The following is a 15,741-nucleotide window of genomic DNA, read 5'->3' as shown; positions in this document are numbered from 1 at the left end:
CACATCCTTCTTGCCACTCCCCATCATGGGCTGCACTCTCCAGCCCTTCAGACCATTCATCAGGTTCCCAACATTCTGGGTCATGTCCAGTCACCCTACTTTTTGTTCATGTTCTCCCCTCTTCCTAAAATGTCCATCCTCTACCAATCGCTGCCCATCCAATAAAATCCTGCTCTCTCTTCAAGACCCACGTCATATGCTGACTCTCAGTACCCCCTAGGTAGACACTGTTTTCTCTTGAGAGCTTCCAAAGCTGCACATTCATCTCATAGCACAATAAGCACTGATTCTAATCAGATGTTTGCCTGTCTTGTCTCACCTGCTCGCTGTGTGCCCTGGAGGGCAGTCACCTGCTTTATTCATCTCTGTGTCTCCAGGGCCTAGGTGAAAAAGACCCTCAGAGCTGCATCTCTGGAAGGAATAGTTTCTTGAACACTATCATGAAGGCTCTGTGTGTGACAATTGTGTAATAATATTTGTACACAAAATGCTAGGAGCTTTGCAGATGGTGCATTGCGTTCACCTTCTCTGAGCCTCGGAGCACGGGTAGATGGGCACTATTTCCATCCCAGCTCTCGGGTGAGGGAACAGAGGCTCGGAGATGGGCAGTCATCCAAGATGACTCAGAAATGACAAAGCACATTTGGCCAGAGGTCTTCCTGCCTCTGGTTTGAGGGAGTGGTCTGTGGACGCAGCCTGGCAGACCTGCATTGGCTCCTCGGAGCTATAGGACAGGAGCTAGGACAAGTTGCTCCAGGGAAACAGAGGGTCCAGGGCAGTGGCCCGTGGACACGTGCCCCTTCCCACCCACACCTCTTTCCCCAGAGGGAGGACCTGTCGTTGGGACGTTTGCACAGGCTTCATTCCTCTGGACGGGGTTGGACCGGGCCAGGAACCCCATCTGACCTCTCCTTTTCCTCCCTAACTGCCATGTGTCACTTCCCGATAACTCGGGCACAGCCAGTTTGACTCTGGCTGGGAGAGAGAAGGTTTCCCCAACCTTGCTTTTTGCCTCAGCTCCAGGCCAGATGCTCTGATCTCCCCCTCTGTCCTCAGAACCACGGTTTCCACAGCAGGCTTAGGTAAGCTGGGCAGTTTTATGATGACATAAAAAAATATTTCTTTCCTGCAAGAAGCTTGAGTGTCATGACTAACTCTGGGCATCTCATTACTGAAGCTCTTCCTGCCTGGGGAGAGACATTTTGTACTCAAAACGCACTAAAAAGAGTGGACAGAATAGGGGAAGGAAGCCCAGGTTGAAAGGCACAGCCTGTCCCCGCCCCCCAACCCCCCCCCACCCGGCCTCCCCTCCCCGCACAGGCTTCTGGGGGCAGCACTGAGGGCTACAGCACTCATTGTCAAAGCGTGAGTCTGACCTCCGGCCACAGCCGCCTCCATTTCTGTTTTTCTGCCCTTGCCCTCCTTCCTCTTTTCATTCTCATTTTCTTGCTTCCTATTTCTCTCTTCTGCACACACCTTCAGTCTCCCTGAGAGTTCCCCAGGTATTGCGTGGCCCCACAGGGGTGCACTCAGTGCAGAAAATACTTTGATGTGTCCTCTCGAGCCCCAGCTGACTACCTCTGCCTCCCTCTACAACCCACTATAAAGTCTCTGCTTGATGCTTTGAGGTCCAGAGTCTATGAGTACAAAAGGGTTGAAAGGTGAGCCAGCGCACATGTAGGAGGAGGGAAACACCCTGCATGAAAGGAGTCAGGTCAATTGCTTCCTTGCAGATCACCTTTCTCTCCAGCCCTGACCGCCCAGCTTTAGGCCTCCTGTGCTAATCTGACCTTGGCAATCTGATTCTGAGCGCTGGTGTTCCTGGTTTCTCCCCATATGTGACATTGGATGAGCCTGATCTCTAGGTAAGGACCAGCCTGACAACCTCTTGCCTGTTCTTGGTGATGCTTCTGCTTTGGTTTGGCATGTTCCACCTCAGACTGCCCCTAGCTCTGTGTCAGCCCTTTGTATGACCTGAGCCTCTTCTAAAACTAAGCACTATAATGTAGAGGTTAAGAGCACAGGCCCCAGTGTCAGACTAGCTGTGTTGGAACCCTAGTTCTTGTCGCTTACTAGGTGTGCAACCGTGGACACATTATTTTGCCTTTCCACGCTTCCATTCTCTTAGCTATAAAGGGCAGGGATCATAATACCCATCTCATGCAGGTGTTGTAAAGATTCAGAGCAGTGAGATATAGAAAGGGCTTCTAACAGTGTCTGGAACATGGAAATGGCTCAGTAGATATCAGCCATTATCATTATTGTTATTTTCACCAATTTCCAAATAGGAAAACATTTTCCTTTTTTTCCTAAGATCCAAAAATTTTTTCAAGAAGGTTTTCATAGAAGACTACCTACCCACTGAAGGATCCTGACTCCTCAAGATTGATGATAGGAGCCATGTCGGATGGCTCCTACCATGGACCTCTGGGAATGCCGTAATACCTCTGCTTTTTTCCCAACTAGCTCAGGACTCAGGATGTTTTCGGTCCATGAGCTGCCTTCAGGCCTGTATGCTGATTAGCTATAGACACACCTGCATTAAAAGTGATTTCATTCTCAGATCTACAAATGGCCCCAGTCTCCCCACTTTCCAAGGCCAGAGAAGGGTCATAAGGTCAGAGCTCTAGCACAATTCTGGAGAAAGTTCCCCTGGCCTGAGGAGGTCCAGAGGGCACTTGACTGTTGGTTGCTAATCCCCAACCCTCACATCCAATGGGCCTAGGGGGCTGATAGAGTCTCCAGATGACTCACCTGCAGAACAGGGCTGTCAGTGTGAGCAGGTGGGACTGAGGTTGGGAGAAGAGGGAAAGCAGGAACCAGAAACACCACAAGACCAAACAGATGGAAAATTCTCTTTTGAGAACTGACTATTAAGTCCAAAGGAGCGTGAGCAAAACCCAAGTGGAATTTAGGCAGATGCTAAAAACCAAGGAGCCCAACCCAAGAGAGCAGGTAGACTGTGTATGGGAGATGGGTGGCAACAGAGATCAGACAGCAGAGAAGTAAGAGAAGCCAACAGCAAGGTGCATAGGCAGAAATTTTGCTAAAGGGGGGCACCTGGGTGGCTCAGTCAGTTAGGTGGCTGCCTTCAGCTCAGGTCATGATCTCGGGGTCCTGGGATGGAGCCCCAGGTCGTACTCCCTGCTCAGTGGGGAATCTGCTTCTCCCTCTGCCTCTCCAGCCCCCTGGCTTGTGCTCTCTCTCTCGCTCACTCTATCTCACAAATAAATAAATAAAATCTTTTGAAAAAATTAAAAAAAGAAATTCTGCTGAAGAGCCCAAAACTGCCGTCCCCACCCCCCATATCTCCTGTGTGATATGGAGCCAACTTCAGGTTAGGAGAGCCTAGAAACCAGCCCTAAGTGAGGGCTTAGGCAAGTGGGACAGAATGTGTAGCCTGCTGCTGGGGTTTAGAGCTAGGGCTCCAGTCTCCTTTCCCAGGTTCTGGAAGAGTCAGGGGGGTGGGTTAGCACCACAGGGAGCATGGAAGTATAAAGGTACAGCACAGCGCTTTGACCTGAACTTAGCACCCTTTACCTCTTGGTACCCAGGGTGGTTGGCCTTCCTGTCACCCATCTCCTCATTTTTGGTAATAGCCCTTGATATTCCCTTGGGAAGCCATTTCGTCCCTATTCTCAGCCACCACGCTCGGTGTAGAGTCCCCACCTCCAGCCTCCAGAGTAGACCATGTGACCACCTCCAGCCTCCAGAGTAGACCATGTGGCCAATCACAGCACTCTGCCTCCCTGGCCAATGAGACTGGCTCAGAGCAGAGCAGTCACCTTAGGTAGCTGATGTGACTGTAGTCGTCTTGTCACCACGTGGAGCGGAGACTGAAGGATGAAAAAGAACAGAGCAAAGAGGAGAAGCAGAGGGAGACCAGGTCCTAATGGCATCGTTCCAGCAGTGCCCAGAGCTAGCCCGTGCCCCTGGGTTTTGCAGTTGTGTTTATCAAGAAATTCCCTATTAGTTTAAATCAGTTTGGTTTGGCTTCATTATCACTTTCAACCAAGGCATCCTAACTGAAGGCTAAAACAGCTGAAGAGACCTATTTCCAGACCCCGCTTGCCCAATGATGTAGGCAGTTCCTGGTTTATTCGAGGCTCTGCTCCCATTGGCCCAGGGCCGGCATGAGCCTCCAGCTGCAGGGGCCTGACGTTACTGTGGGCACCCTATCAGGCTTGGGGTGGCAGAAAAATCAGCAGACCTACAGAAAACCAGGTTCTTCCTGAGGCCTTATATTCTGCTTTCATATCTCCAGCTGCCCTTGAAGGAGTTCAATAGGTTGCTACCCTTTTGGACAGTAATGGTTACACTTCACCTGAAAAAAAAATCTATATCTAGACATTTATATTTTATCTATATCTGTATCTATCTCTATATGTATATATATAAACTCTTTTTTTGCATGGAAGAACTAAGGCAGAGAAAAGTATAAAGATGATCCTACAAGAAGGCATGTCCCTGGGATAATCAGAGCGAGAACCCCAAATCCTTTGAAACTTTTTATGACAAATGGCAAAAGCATCCATTGCTGTTAAATCTCTCTCTACTGTTCCTTCTTACAGGCCCCAAATTTGAAGACTTAGTTACCATATGTATTAGTTAAATTAGGATAACCGCTGAAACAACACACCTCCCAATGTATAGTGACTCAACATAACTGAAATGTATTTCATGTTCTCCTATTAGCATTGGATCGGGGAACAGGGCGGCCTTCTTCTGTGCAGTCACGCAGGGATCCAGGCTGATGGAGGCTCTGTCATCTTCAACACGTGAGCTCCTTTCAATTTCAGCAGCTGGATGGGCAAAGGAGCGTTGTGTGGGAGGCTTTTATGGGTCAGGCTTGAAAGTGACGCATGTAACATCTCATTCCATTGACTAGAGTTCAGTTATGTGGCCATGACTAAATACACAGGAGTCTGAGTGTCGTCTGTCTGTGTGCCCAGGAAGGAGAGGAAAACTTACAGTCATCAGTCACTGCTACTGCATCTGATGTTCCTTTTCTGAATTCTGAATAGCACTTTAATCTTGCAATTTCTTCTTTAGTTTTTTCTTGTGGATGTTTGCAATGCACAATAGATTTGGGACTAGAAGACCAGCCCTGGAGAAGCTAATTATTTCTTCCTTGTACATTCAGCCGGATAGTCAATGCATATTTGTTGAATGAATAAATGAATTCAATAAGATTAAAAGAAATGGAGCCTGTGAAAGGGAATATATTGTTTATCGGACCCAGCAGTTTCAGTTAACAACTGGGGAAAGTGAGATAGAACTTACTATTTAGCCCTAGAAAGCTAATTTTTTTAGAATTTTTGCATAAATTGTCTTATTTTACCATCTGAGTTTTAATAATACATCAATAGCATAAGAAAGGAGAATTTAAAGAAGTAGAAACAGAGATGCTCTTTCCTATTAAACTCAACTATTATCAAGTAGCTCTTTGGCAATCCTTTGTGTGCTTAAGGAAACTGCATTTCTTTATCTCTCAGCGCCTCCAATATGCGAAAAGTCCTGGGTTCTCAGCTTGTTCTCTGCTTGTCTCCTTCATGGCTACTGCAGCTTGGATGAGGAAATTCCTCACCAGGGCTTTTTGAGAGTATGGCTTCGTCCTGCAATACTGAGACTTATGCTCATTTTAAAAACATTTGAGGGATGCCTGGCTGGCTCAGTCAGTATTCGGTAGTCAGGTTATTAGTTCAAGCCCCATGTTGGGTGTGGAGAGTTCTTAAAAAAAATGAATAAATAAAATTTAAAAAATAATAAAATAAAAGTTTTCTTGTTTAGATAGATAGATAGATAGATAGATAAATAAATAAATAAATAAATACATTTGACCATATGCTTTTCAAAGTGTTTCCATAGCCAGGGTTTTTCTAGATCCTTCCGACAACTCTGTGAAAGTGGTATGAAGTCATCATCATCCCTAGCCCCAGAAAGGTGACTGGTTCACGGCCTAAGGTGGGCGCAGAGCTAGACTAGCCCCCCGTTCCTCTGCCTTTCTACTAACCCATCTCCTGAAGGAGTGCTGTTTTATTCATCTCTGATAAATCCCCCCCTCCCCACCCCTTCCTCCTGTTTTCTATTTCAGATAAGAAATGGGGGAGGGGCGGGGGGGGGAGACAAAAGGTCAAGATCAAGATTAAGATGTATCTCTTTCCCTCTAGTCAACAGAGTCTGTTTCCAACGCCGAAAGTGGTCCCCCAGCAATAGATGAGTAAATTGTCCATTCAACTTCCTGCCCACCTTATTTGTCAATAAGAAATTTGCATGGATTTTTCTCATTGTCAACTAAGAGGCTTTCCGTCATTATAGGCTGTCTTTAGAAGGAGTAGAACCTTTCCCCTCCTAACGTTTAGAAAGGTATTTTGAATATAATAGAGCAGGGTTTTGATTTGTTTTGTTTTTTAATGTATGCCATGGTTTCCTCACTTCTATAATTACAGTTGAATCACTTTGTGGCAATATATCACCAGGGGCTTAAGGAAAGAAACCGGGTTGATTTCCACATAATGATCCAAATAAAAAAGGCTGAGAAATGAGCCCTGAGCCACTAAGCCCACTGCAGTGTACATAACAGGTTTATGTTTAGAAGCGGCCACGGCAAGTTTCCCTGATTTGCGAGCATAAAAATAATGCATTTTCCTGTGGGTTATTTCTAACCTGCAAATTTTTTCCATAGCCAGATTTGCCTTGACCTCAGGGGTGAAACTTGAAACTTCAGAAAGAAATGCTTCTCACTAGCAGTTCCCATGATGCTATCAATCCCATTGTAGGACCAACAATTAATTATAACAATAAGAAAAACATTATTCATCCAGGCCTCCCTTCCTGCTCTTAAATTCATAAAACTCCCTGCCACCCGGACAGTTGATGCGTGTGTGTGCGCGCGCGCGCGCGCGTGCACAAACATGCACATGCTTAAAAAAACCTGATTAAAATTACAAAGTACGCAGTGGAAAACTCTAAAAGGAAAAATAGCAAATAATTAAAGTAGCTACATAAGAGTGGTGATATTAATGGGGGATGGGTCTTTACTCTCTTTTTCTAATTATATTGCAGTTTTATTACTTAACTAAAATTAATATTAATTCAATGTAAAAGGTTTTAAGTACTTTACTCTTCACTGTTTATTGAGTGCCTACTATGTGTCAGGTTTTGTTCTGGGTGCTAAGAATACAGGGAGAATAAGACACGGTTCTTTCATAGGAGCTCTAGTCAAATAGGGGAGACAGGTCATAAACAGGTAATTATATAAATTTATTAATCAACGTATTCAACAAGTATTTGTCGAACACCTACTTTGTGCCAAAAATGTTCTGAGTGCTGCGAATCAGCAAGGAACAAAGCAGGCAAATGTCCTTGACTTCGTGGAGCTTATATTTGAATTGATTTAGATACTGATTCATTTCTTTTTTAAAATTTTTTATTGTTATGTTAATCACCATACATTACATCATTAGTTTTTGATGTAGTGTTCCATGATTCATTGTTTGTGCATAACACCCAGTGCTCCATGCAGAACATGCCCTCTTTAATACCCATCACCAGGCTAACCCATCCTCCCACCCCCTTCCCCCCCGGAACCCTCAGTTTGTTTTTCAGAGTCCATCGTCTCTCATGGTTCGTCTCCCCCGCCCCATTTCGCCCCCTTCATTCTTCCCCTCCTGCGATACTGATTCATTTCTAATTAGCATGAGTATCATGAAGGGAAAGTACAGGGGACCTGACTCATCTAAAAGGTCAGAGATGACGTTCCCAAGGAAGTGACATCAAATAAAATCAGGTTTGGCTTTGCCCTCCCGGACTGAGAGAGCTCCCCTAGACAGCAGGAAATCCCCTAGGTGACTATTTTCTGGCAGGTGTTCCGTGTCGAGGTCTGTCTCGCAGTTCCATCGGCTGTGGAGGTGCCTGGTGTGAGAGATGCCTCCCATCCCGGGCTGGCAGTGGAGAGGGATCTGGAACCAGATTTCAATTAGTCGCCACCGTCCATTTGTGCGCCAGCACATTGTGTCTGGGAAGTCCTGATACAGAAAAAAAGCAAGGCCATCCTTCACTCATAGTGCCGACAGTAACTAATGGACCTTTCTTTTCCCAGATGGGAAACCTGGAGCTGAGAAGACAAATCCAGCAGGAGCCAGAGAGGCCTCTGCTTCGCTGGTCTGGAGAAAGCAACTGCTCGATTTTGGGTCTGCCCCTCAGACTGCAGAGCTCCGGGTCACCAGCCTAAACCGCTTAATGCACATCACGCCCCGGTCTACTTGGAAATGGCTGAAGGCACTTAAATGGAACATCCAACCTTTGTCCTCAGCCCCCAGACCACAGGTAAGTATTTAGGTCTGTGTAGTATCGATCATGCCTCCCACCAGCACCAGGAAAAACGTTGTGAAGCAAGTCAGCTTTCCAGTGACAAGGAAGTCATTCTCCTAATCCGCTCTCACTGGACAATCAGGTTGACAAAAACCATTAAGTTTTCTGAGATTAGAAATTCACTGTCAGAGGGAGCCATGTATAGAGTTTTCCACTCCATTACACCCAGGACAATAACCAGAGGCCAAGTGACAGGAAAAGGCTGGGGTCTGTCTTTTTAAAGTTTCCTGTGTCCTTGGGTGGAGGGAAATAAATTAACAAGTGCCTCCCTTTTGTAGGACATGGGATATATATTATCTCATTAATCAACACAACAGCCTAGGAGGTGAGTTCTGCTGATTGCATTTGTTAGAAGAATAAGCTGGGGCTCAGCAGGTTTGGGTCACTAGCTAAGATCACCCAGCTATTTAAAGTGACATGGGGCTGCGAATCAGAATCACTGGGCTGGAGGGGTCCAGAGGCTCATAACCTACTTTCTTCTAAACAGAACCACTCTTTAGCCATCACGGCCTGGTTCCCTCTGAAAGATACCATGGCTCTGGGGGCACCTGGGGGGCTCAGTCAGCTAAGCATCCAACTCTTGATTCCGCTCAGGTCATGATCTCAGGGTCCTGGGATGGAGCCCCAAATTGGGCTCCACGCTCAGCGCCGAGTCTGCTTTAGGATTCTCCCTCGCCCGCTCCCTCTGCACCCCCACCACTCACATGTGCTCTCTCTCTCTCTCTAAAATAAATACATAAAATCTTAAAAAAAAATAAATAAGTTGCCATGTTCTGCAGCAACTGGAAGCAGGCTGGTGCTGTGGCGAGGACCACAGACTATGGCAGATTCACGTCCACGTGTCAGTTCTGCATCTCGCTGTGTGACCTGGGAAAGTTCCTTCACCTCTCTGTCACCTTCTCCTCCATTCATGAGGAGATGATAACCTAAAAACACCTATCCCTTAAGGGCTCTGGGGACTAAATAAGTTCATACATGTAAAGCGTTTAGCACATTGCCTGAAACGGGCAGGTCCTGAAAGGAATCCGTGAGGAATAGGAAGTGGCTGTTTCAGTTATGTTTTTCCTCTAAGTTTATGTAACCACATCACGGAAGGCTTGGGAAATAGAAAGAAGAAAAAAATCACCCATATTCATAATGACTATTATCATTATGGTATAGTCCTTCCAGTATTTTTCCAATGCATTTATTTATTTTTTTTCTCCACAGACAGGAGTATTTTTCTTTGCAGCGTCCTGTTCTTTTTCGCTTAGCATTATACTCAAATCATTTATTCCATTCACAGTCTTTATTTTGATAACTGTACAATAGTCCATCATACGGATGTGCCACAATTTAGTTCTTTGTTCCTCCACTGGCTGATATTTTTTTGTTGTTTTCAATTTCCCGCTATTATAAATTATGCTGGCATGAACATTTCTGTGCACATAGTGTTTATACATACCTCTATCTGAACATTTACCACACTGGACGGCAATGCTCTATTTATATGGCTGTCTTCCTGAAGAAGACTTGAAGCTTCTATCCTATTTTCTAGCTATAACAGCTGTGGACCAAAAAAAAAAAAAAAAGACTCGAAGTTTCTGGAAGGTAGGAGTAGGTTTCCTCTTCATTGTACCTCCAACATGTGGCTCTGACACTGAGTCTGTTTGTTGACTCAAAAACTTTCCCCCTGTTTTGAATTTTGGTTTTGGATATTTCTTTAGGCTAGATTTCCAGAAATGGAATTAGTGGGTTAAAATATATGTCCTTTGGGGGGAGGTGTTGGTAGGGAAAGGGTTCAATAATCAGAGTATTACCAAATTGCTTTCCCAAGAGGTTGTACTAAATGACCCTGCTACCAGCTGATGCGTTCTCACTGTCCATCAACTTCATGTTTTTTGTGAACAAATTAAGGGGGGGAAAAAAACTTCTAGAGATAAAAATAGCTGAAACAGTGTCAAAGAAGAGAAGAACAAGGTGGAAAGACTTGCTTCACCAGATTTTTAATACATATAAAGCCACAGTAATTAAGTATATGTGGTATCAGTACAAGGACAGACAAATGGACCAGTGAAATAAAACCAACAGCCCATAAACTGACCCATATATACACATAAATATTTGCTCTATGACAAAAGTATCCTCACACAACAGTGGGGAAAGTGTCCTTGAATAAATTGTGTTAGGAAAATTACATATACATGAAATGGAATTAGATCTCTACCCCACACTCTGCACAAGAAGTCAATTCCAAGTAAACTAAAACCTAAATGTGAATAGTAAAATAATAAAACTTTGAAAAAATAAAGGACAATATCTTCATGATTTCAAAGTAGGGAAAGGTTTCTTAAACAACATACAAAAACGTTTGTTAAGTTTGACTACATTGAAATGAAAACTTCTATTCATTTAAAAACACAATCATAAGATGAAAAGGCAAGCCCCAGAGTGAAAGAAGGTATTTGTAACACATATCAACGACAAAAGAATTGTATCCAGAATGTATAGAGAAAAGGACAGGTAACCCAAAAGGGGCAAAAATTTGAACAGGCATTTCCTAGACCAGAAATCCAAACAGCCAATAAATACTTGAAAATACGCTTAACATTAATAATCAGGAAAATTCCAGTTAAAACTACAATGGGATATCACTGCACAACCAACAGATGGGTTAAAATTTTAAATCTGACAAAACAAAGTGTTGGTAAAAATGTGAAACAATATCCTCCACTGCTAATGGAACTGTAACACAACCATCTTAGAGAACTGGCGTTGTCCAGGGAAGGTGCTACAAGGACTTATTCTATAACACAGTAATGCCACTCAAAAGCATGCATTCTAGATCATGTATCAACACAATTTTTTTGTAAAAGACCAACAAGTAAAACAGTCTCTGCCACATCCATTCAACTCTACCAAGCATTGAAGCAGCTACATATAGTACGTAAAGAAATTGGCACGGCTGTGTGCCAATAAAACTTTATTTACAGACACTGAAATGAGAATTTCACGTGACTTTCATGGGTCATGAAATAGTATTCTTCTTTGAAATTTTTTCAACCATTTAAAAATGTCAACGTATTCTCAGCTCACGGACCATACAAAAGCAGGTGGTGGGCCGAGTTTGGTTCGTGGGCTACAGCTTGCCAACTCCAGCTCTCCAGCGCTCCTCAAGGTGCGGTGCAGGGATCAGCAGCCTCATTAACACCTAAAGATTTGTTGAAAATGAAAATGCATGGGCACCACCCTAGACTTGCTGAATCCAAATCTTTAGGGAGGAGGACCAGGAATCTGCATTTTAACAAGCTCATGTTCATGCGTGCTGAAGTCTGAGACTCAAAGCTGCGGAGACTCATACATGTGTGCGCAAGGATTTACACACAAGAATGTTCAGAGCAGCATTATCTATAGTAACCTCAACCTGAAAAGAACCCAAATGTCCAGGAACTTAAAAAAAAAAACTGTCCAAATGCAGCAAAATAGATAAGTGGAATAATGGAATAATATTCAGGAATGAACATGGACAGAATCTTGTGCAAGATGGATAAACACTAAAATGATAACATGGAACATGGAAAAACAAATCCAGACACACAAGAATATGGACTCTGTAATTCTGTACAACAAAATAAAGTTCAAAATCAGGCAAACTAAATTATACCATTTGGAGGTGAATCCCTAAGTGACAAAACAGTCGAGTGAGGCAAGGAAGTTATACTCATTTAAGTCAGCATCATGATCTTTGGGGGGAAAGAAGGCAATGTGTTTAGGAACAGACACACGAGAGGCTTCTTGGGGGCTGGCAATGTCCTATTTCTTGACCTGGGTGATTGCTGAGTATGTACTCACTTTATGATAATTTGTTAAAGTGTGCATTTATGTTTTGTGCACTTTTCTGTAGGTGTGATGCATTTCACGATAAAAAAAATTAAAAAGGATATTAAGTGTCGGGAATGGTGACTTTCTGAGCTAGCCCTGTGTGTGGAACCTGCCAGATCCACTTCACACCTTGACTTCCCGCTTGGCCGATTCCCTGTAGCCCACCCAACGGCAAGTTGCAAATTTATAGGCCAACTGAGCCCAGATGGTTTCCTGTGATAGCTGCTAGGGGCATAATAATGAATACACGTCTCCCCACACGTTCCTGAATGCGTTTTGGCAGGATTTTTACTGCAGGCAGTAAAACCTTGTTCCAAAGTCCCTCACTGTCTCAGGGGCTTGGCCACGTTGTGGTTGAGCCATATCGCCTCTTGTTACAGGCAGCCCGTCATCCTTGTCCCACATAGCATCCTTGAGAGCTGGCTTTCTCTCTGTTGTCCTACGAGGCTGTTTGATTGATTGTTACTAATAATCATTGCATTTCAGAAACCCGGATTCCTGTCCTCACAGCTGGAACTTCCTCTATGCACTAATTGGAAAAACATCCTCCGGGAAATGGGGCATCTTTATTGAGTCAATCTTTGGCGATGACTATGTCAACTGGCAAGATGAAGTTTATAGCACGGAAGTGAAGGTTCTGAAACCCTCCAGTGCACTGGTCCCAGGCCTCAATCCAAGAAGCTGCACTGACTTGAGCCTATCCCCCTATGGAAAACACTAAGGGTCATAGTAGGGAAGGGCTAGCTTGAGAGGCTGCGGGTCCATCCATAAGTTCAAAAGCCATCCCAGGGAGTGGTCCCCCAATTTTCTTCCCTTTCTTAATTATGCAGCTAATATTCAGGGATACTGAATCTTGAAAGATCGTATTATTATTAAAGATCACACATGTTAAGTCTAATGTGTATAATCAGGGATACTGAATATTAGCTGCATAATTAAAACTACATTTCCCAGACTCCCTTGCAATTAGATAAAGTCACATGAGGAAATTATGACTAATTAGAAAGCAAGCAGAAGGGGTATATGGAATTTCCATGAAGGTTCCTTTAAAAAGGGTATGCGTCCTTCTTCTCCCTTCCTTTCCTTGCTTTTGGCTGGAATGTGGCTGGAGATTTAGCAGCCATTTTTGAACAATGAGGTGACTTTGGAAATGGAGTCCATGCCAATGGATAGCAAAGCACTGTACCTTCCTGGACTCTTGCAAAATAGAAATTTTTAAATCTTGTTTAAGCCATTACTTTGGGAGATTTTCTGTCACTTATAGTTGAAACTAATCTTAACTGATATTACAGCATTTTTTTATAATGGTAAAGAAGTAGAAGCAACCTCAGTGGTCCCTAAGAAGGAATTGGTGAAATTTGTTCACTCATTTGCTTACTCATTCATCACATTTTAAATGAGTGCCTGTCACATATTTGGCTCTGTTCTAAGCATTGGGGATATAGTGGTAAAAAAAAAAATATTGTCTCTGCCCTCAAGAACTTTGTTAGAAGAGGAAGCAAGAGGTATAAATAAGTGGACAACTAAAACATAGTTTAATTAGTGGAACCATAGAGGCTGAGTAGTTTAAAAAAATATTTTAATGAGATAAGGAAAATGTTCATGGCATATTGCTAAAAACAGTAAGTTATTAAAGATCATACACGGTAAGTCTAATGTGTAAAACAGCATATATATTTGCATAGAGAAAGAACAAAACTGATGTATAATTACTCTGAACACCTTGAACAACATTTAGCAAGCAAAAAAGAAATAGTTAATAACTGAATTTATTTCAAGGTGGAGGGACTATTTTTTTCCTCTGTATTTTTATTTATTTTTTTTTAAAGATTTATTTATTTGAGAGAGAGAGTGTGAGTGGAGGGAGAGGAAGAGAGTCTCAAGCAGACTCCCTGCTGAGTGCGAGCCTGATGTGGGGCTGGATCCCATGACCCTGAGGTTATGACCTGAGCCGAAATCAAGAGTCGGCCACTTAACTGACTGAGCCACCCAGGTGCCCCTTCCTCAGTATTTTTATTTTTATTTTTATTTTATTTTATTTATTTTTTTTTTTAAAGATTTTATTTATTTATCTGAGAGAGAGAATGGGAAACAGAGAGCATGAGAGGGGAAGGGTCAGAGGGAGAAGCAGACCCCCTGCTGAGCAGGGAGCCCAATGCGGGACTCGATCCTGGGACTCCAGAATCATGACCTGAGCCGAAGGCAGTTGCTTAACCAACTGAGCCACCCAGGCGCCCTTCCTCAGTATTTTTGTATGCTTTCCAAATGTTATCCTCATAATATGTATTACTTTTGTAATAAGGAAAAAAATATCAATGTGAGCAAACAATGTGCATTATGAAGTTCAGGATCAAGACGAAATGTGTAGGGTCGTGATTTTAGTAAGATTGCAAACTAAGTTGTGCTAAACAGTCTTAAAAAGAAACTCAAGTCTGAGGTCTGAGGTTGGCCTCTCCCTAGGGGGAGGGCACTAGAAGGGTCTGGTTCTCCGCCCCATGCCCTGTCTGGAGCATGCGGGGAAGTTTGCCCAGGGCTTTGTTCTACATTTTTAGTGGGGCAGGACCCACTGCAGCCAAGTTATTAAGCACTAGCCCTATCACTTCTCTTCCCATGGCTCCTCTCTGCTGGGCCTCTTGCCCAACCATTAAAGCAGCTGTTGTTGTTTTGTAGCGGCTAATTAACTCCACACTGCATGAAGCCAGACGCTAATTGGCCCACTCACTTAATCAACTTTAATGTCTCTCTTCTGGTGGACCCGGCTGCTGCTTTTTGTTCCCCTGATCACCAACAAATGCAGATCCAGAGGAGTGGCAATAATGGCCTCCAGTGGGCACAGGCAGCCTTAACCCTGTCCCCTCTCACAGGGCAGGGGCAGAGGATCACTCTGACCGTCAGTTAGCTCAGTGGACATACTCTTAAGTTCCTGATCACTGGAGCATCTTGGGACCTCAGCTTATTGCTTCTCTTCCAAACATTGCATGATGATATGAGTCATCAGATGGTTGGTTCCTCAAGGAATTGACCTCATCTCTGTCTGTTGCTGACACATATTTAAGGCTCTAAAACCTAACTAACTTACACAATTATTGCAGCTACATTTTCCTGAGTGTCTTTTGTGTCGCAGATGCTGTGGCAAGTCCTTTCCAATGCAACGTGAACACAACATGGCTCAAGGTAAGTAAGCAATACATACTCTTAACCGAATGAGGAAGAAATATCACTTATCCCCATTTGTCAGATGAAGAAACTGAGGCAATAATAATATTTACAAATGTGATTGCAATGAACATGTATATCATTTCAATCATAGCCCTGAAAGATTAGGACCAAGAATTATTACAATCCTCATTTTGGGAAGAACTAGAAACTTCCAGAAAGAAAAGTGACTTTCCTAATGTCATGAAGTATGATAAACAGAATAATCCCCCCCCCCACCTCCCAAGATATGTATATCCTAATTCCCAGAACCTGTGAATATGTTTACTGACAGGGCAAAATGACTTTGCT

The 15,741-nt window shown here is 43.6% G+C and overlaps 1 long non-coding RNA gene across 1 annotated transcript; it reads left to right on the top strand.

The window, feature by feature from the left end:
- Window positions 1-995: 995 nt before the first annotated feature.
- LOC118545082 (uncharacterized) lies at window positions 996-15,409 on the top strand. The gene is made up of 3 exons (XR_004921939.2): window positions 996-1,082; window positions 8,102-8,328; window positions 15,359-15,409. It is a non-coding gene; the product is annotated as an uncharacterized LOC118545082 (long non-coding RNA).
- The last annotated feature ends 332 nt before the right edge of the window (window positions 15,410-15,741 follow it).

Source organism: Halichoerus grypus, chromosome 11, assembly GCF_964656455.1.
Source record: "Halichoerus grypus chromosome 11, mHalGry1.hap1.1, whole genome shotgun sequence".
NCBI classification, from domain to species: Eukaryota; Metazoa; Chordata; class Mammalia; order Carnivora; family Phocidae; genus Halichoerus; species Halichoerus grypus.
The sequence above is the reverse complement of the archived record's forward strand: the minus strand, read 5'-3'. Positions and strand labels throughout refer to the sequence as shown.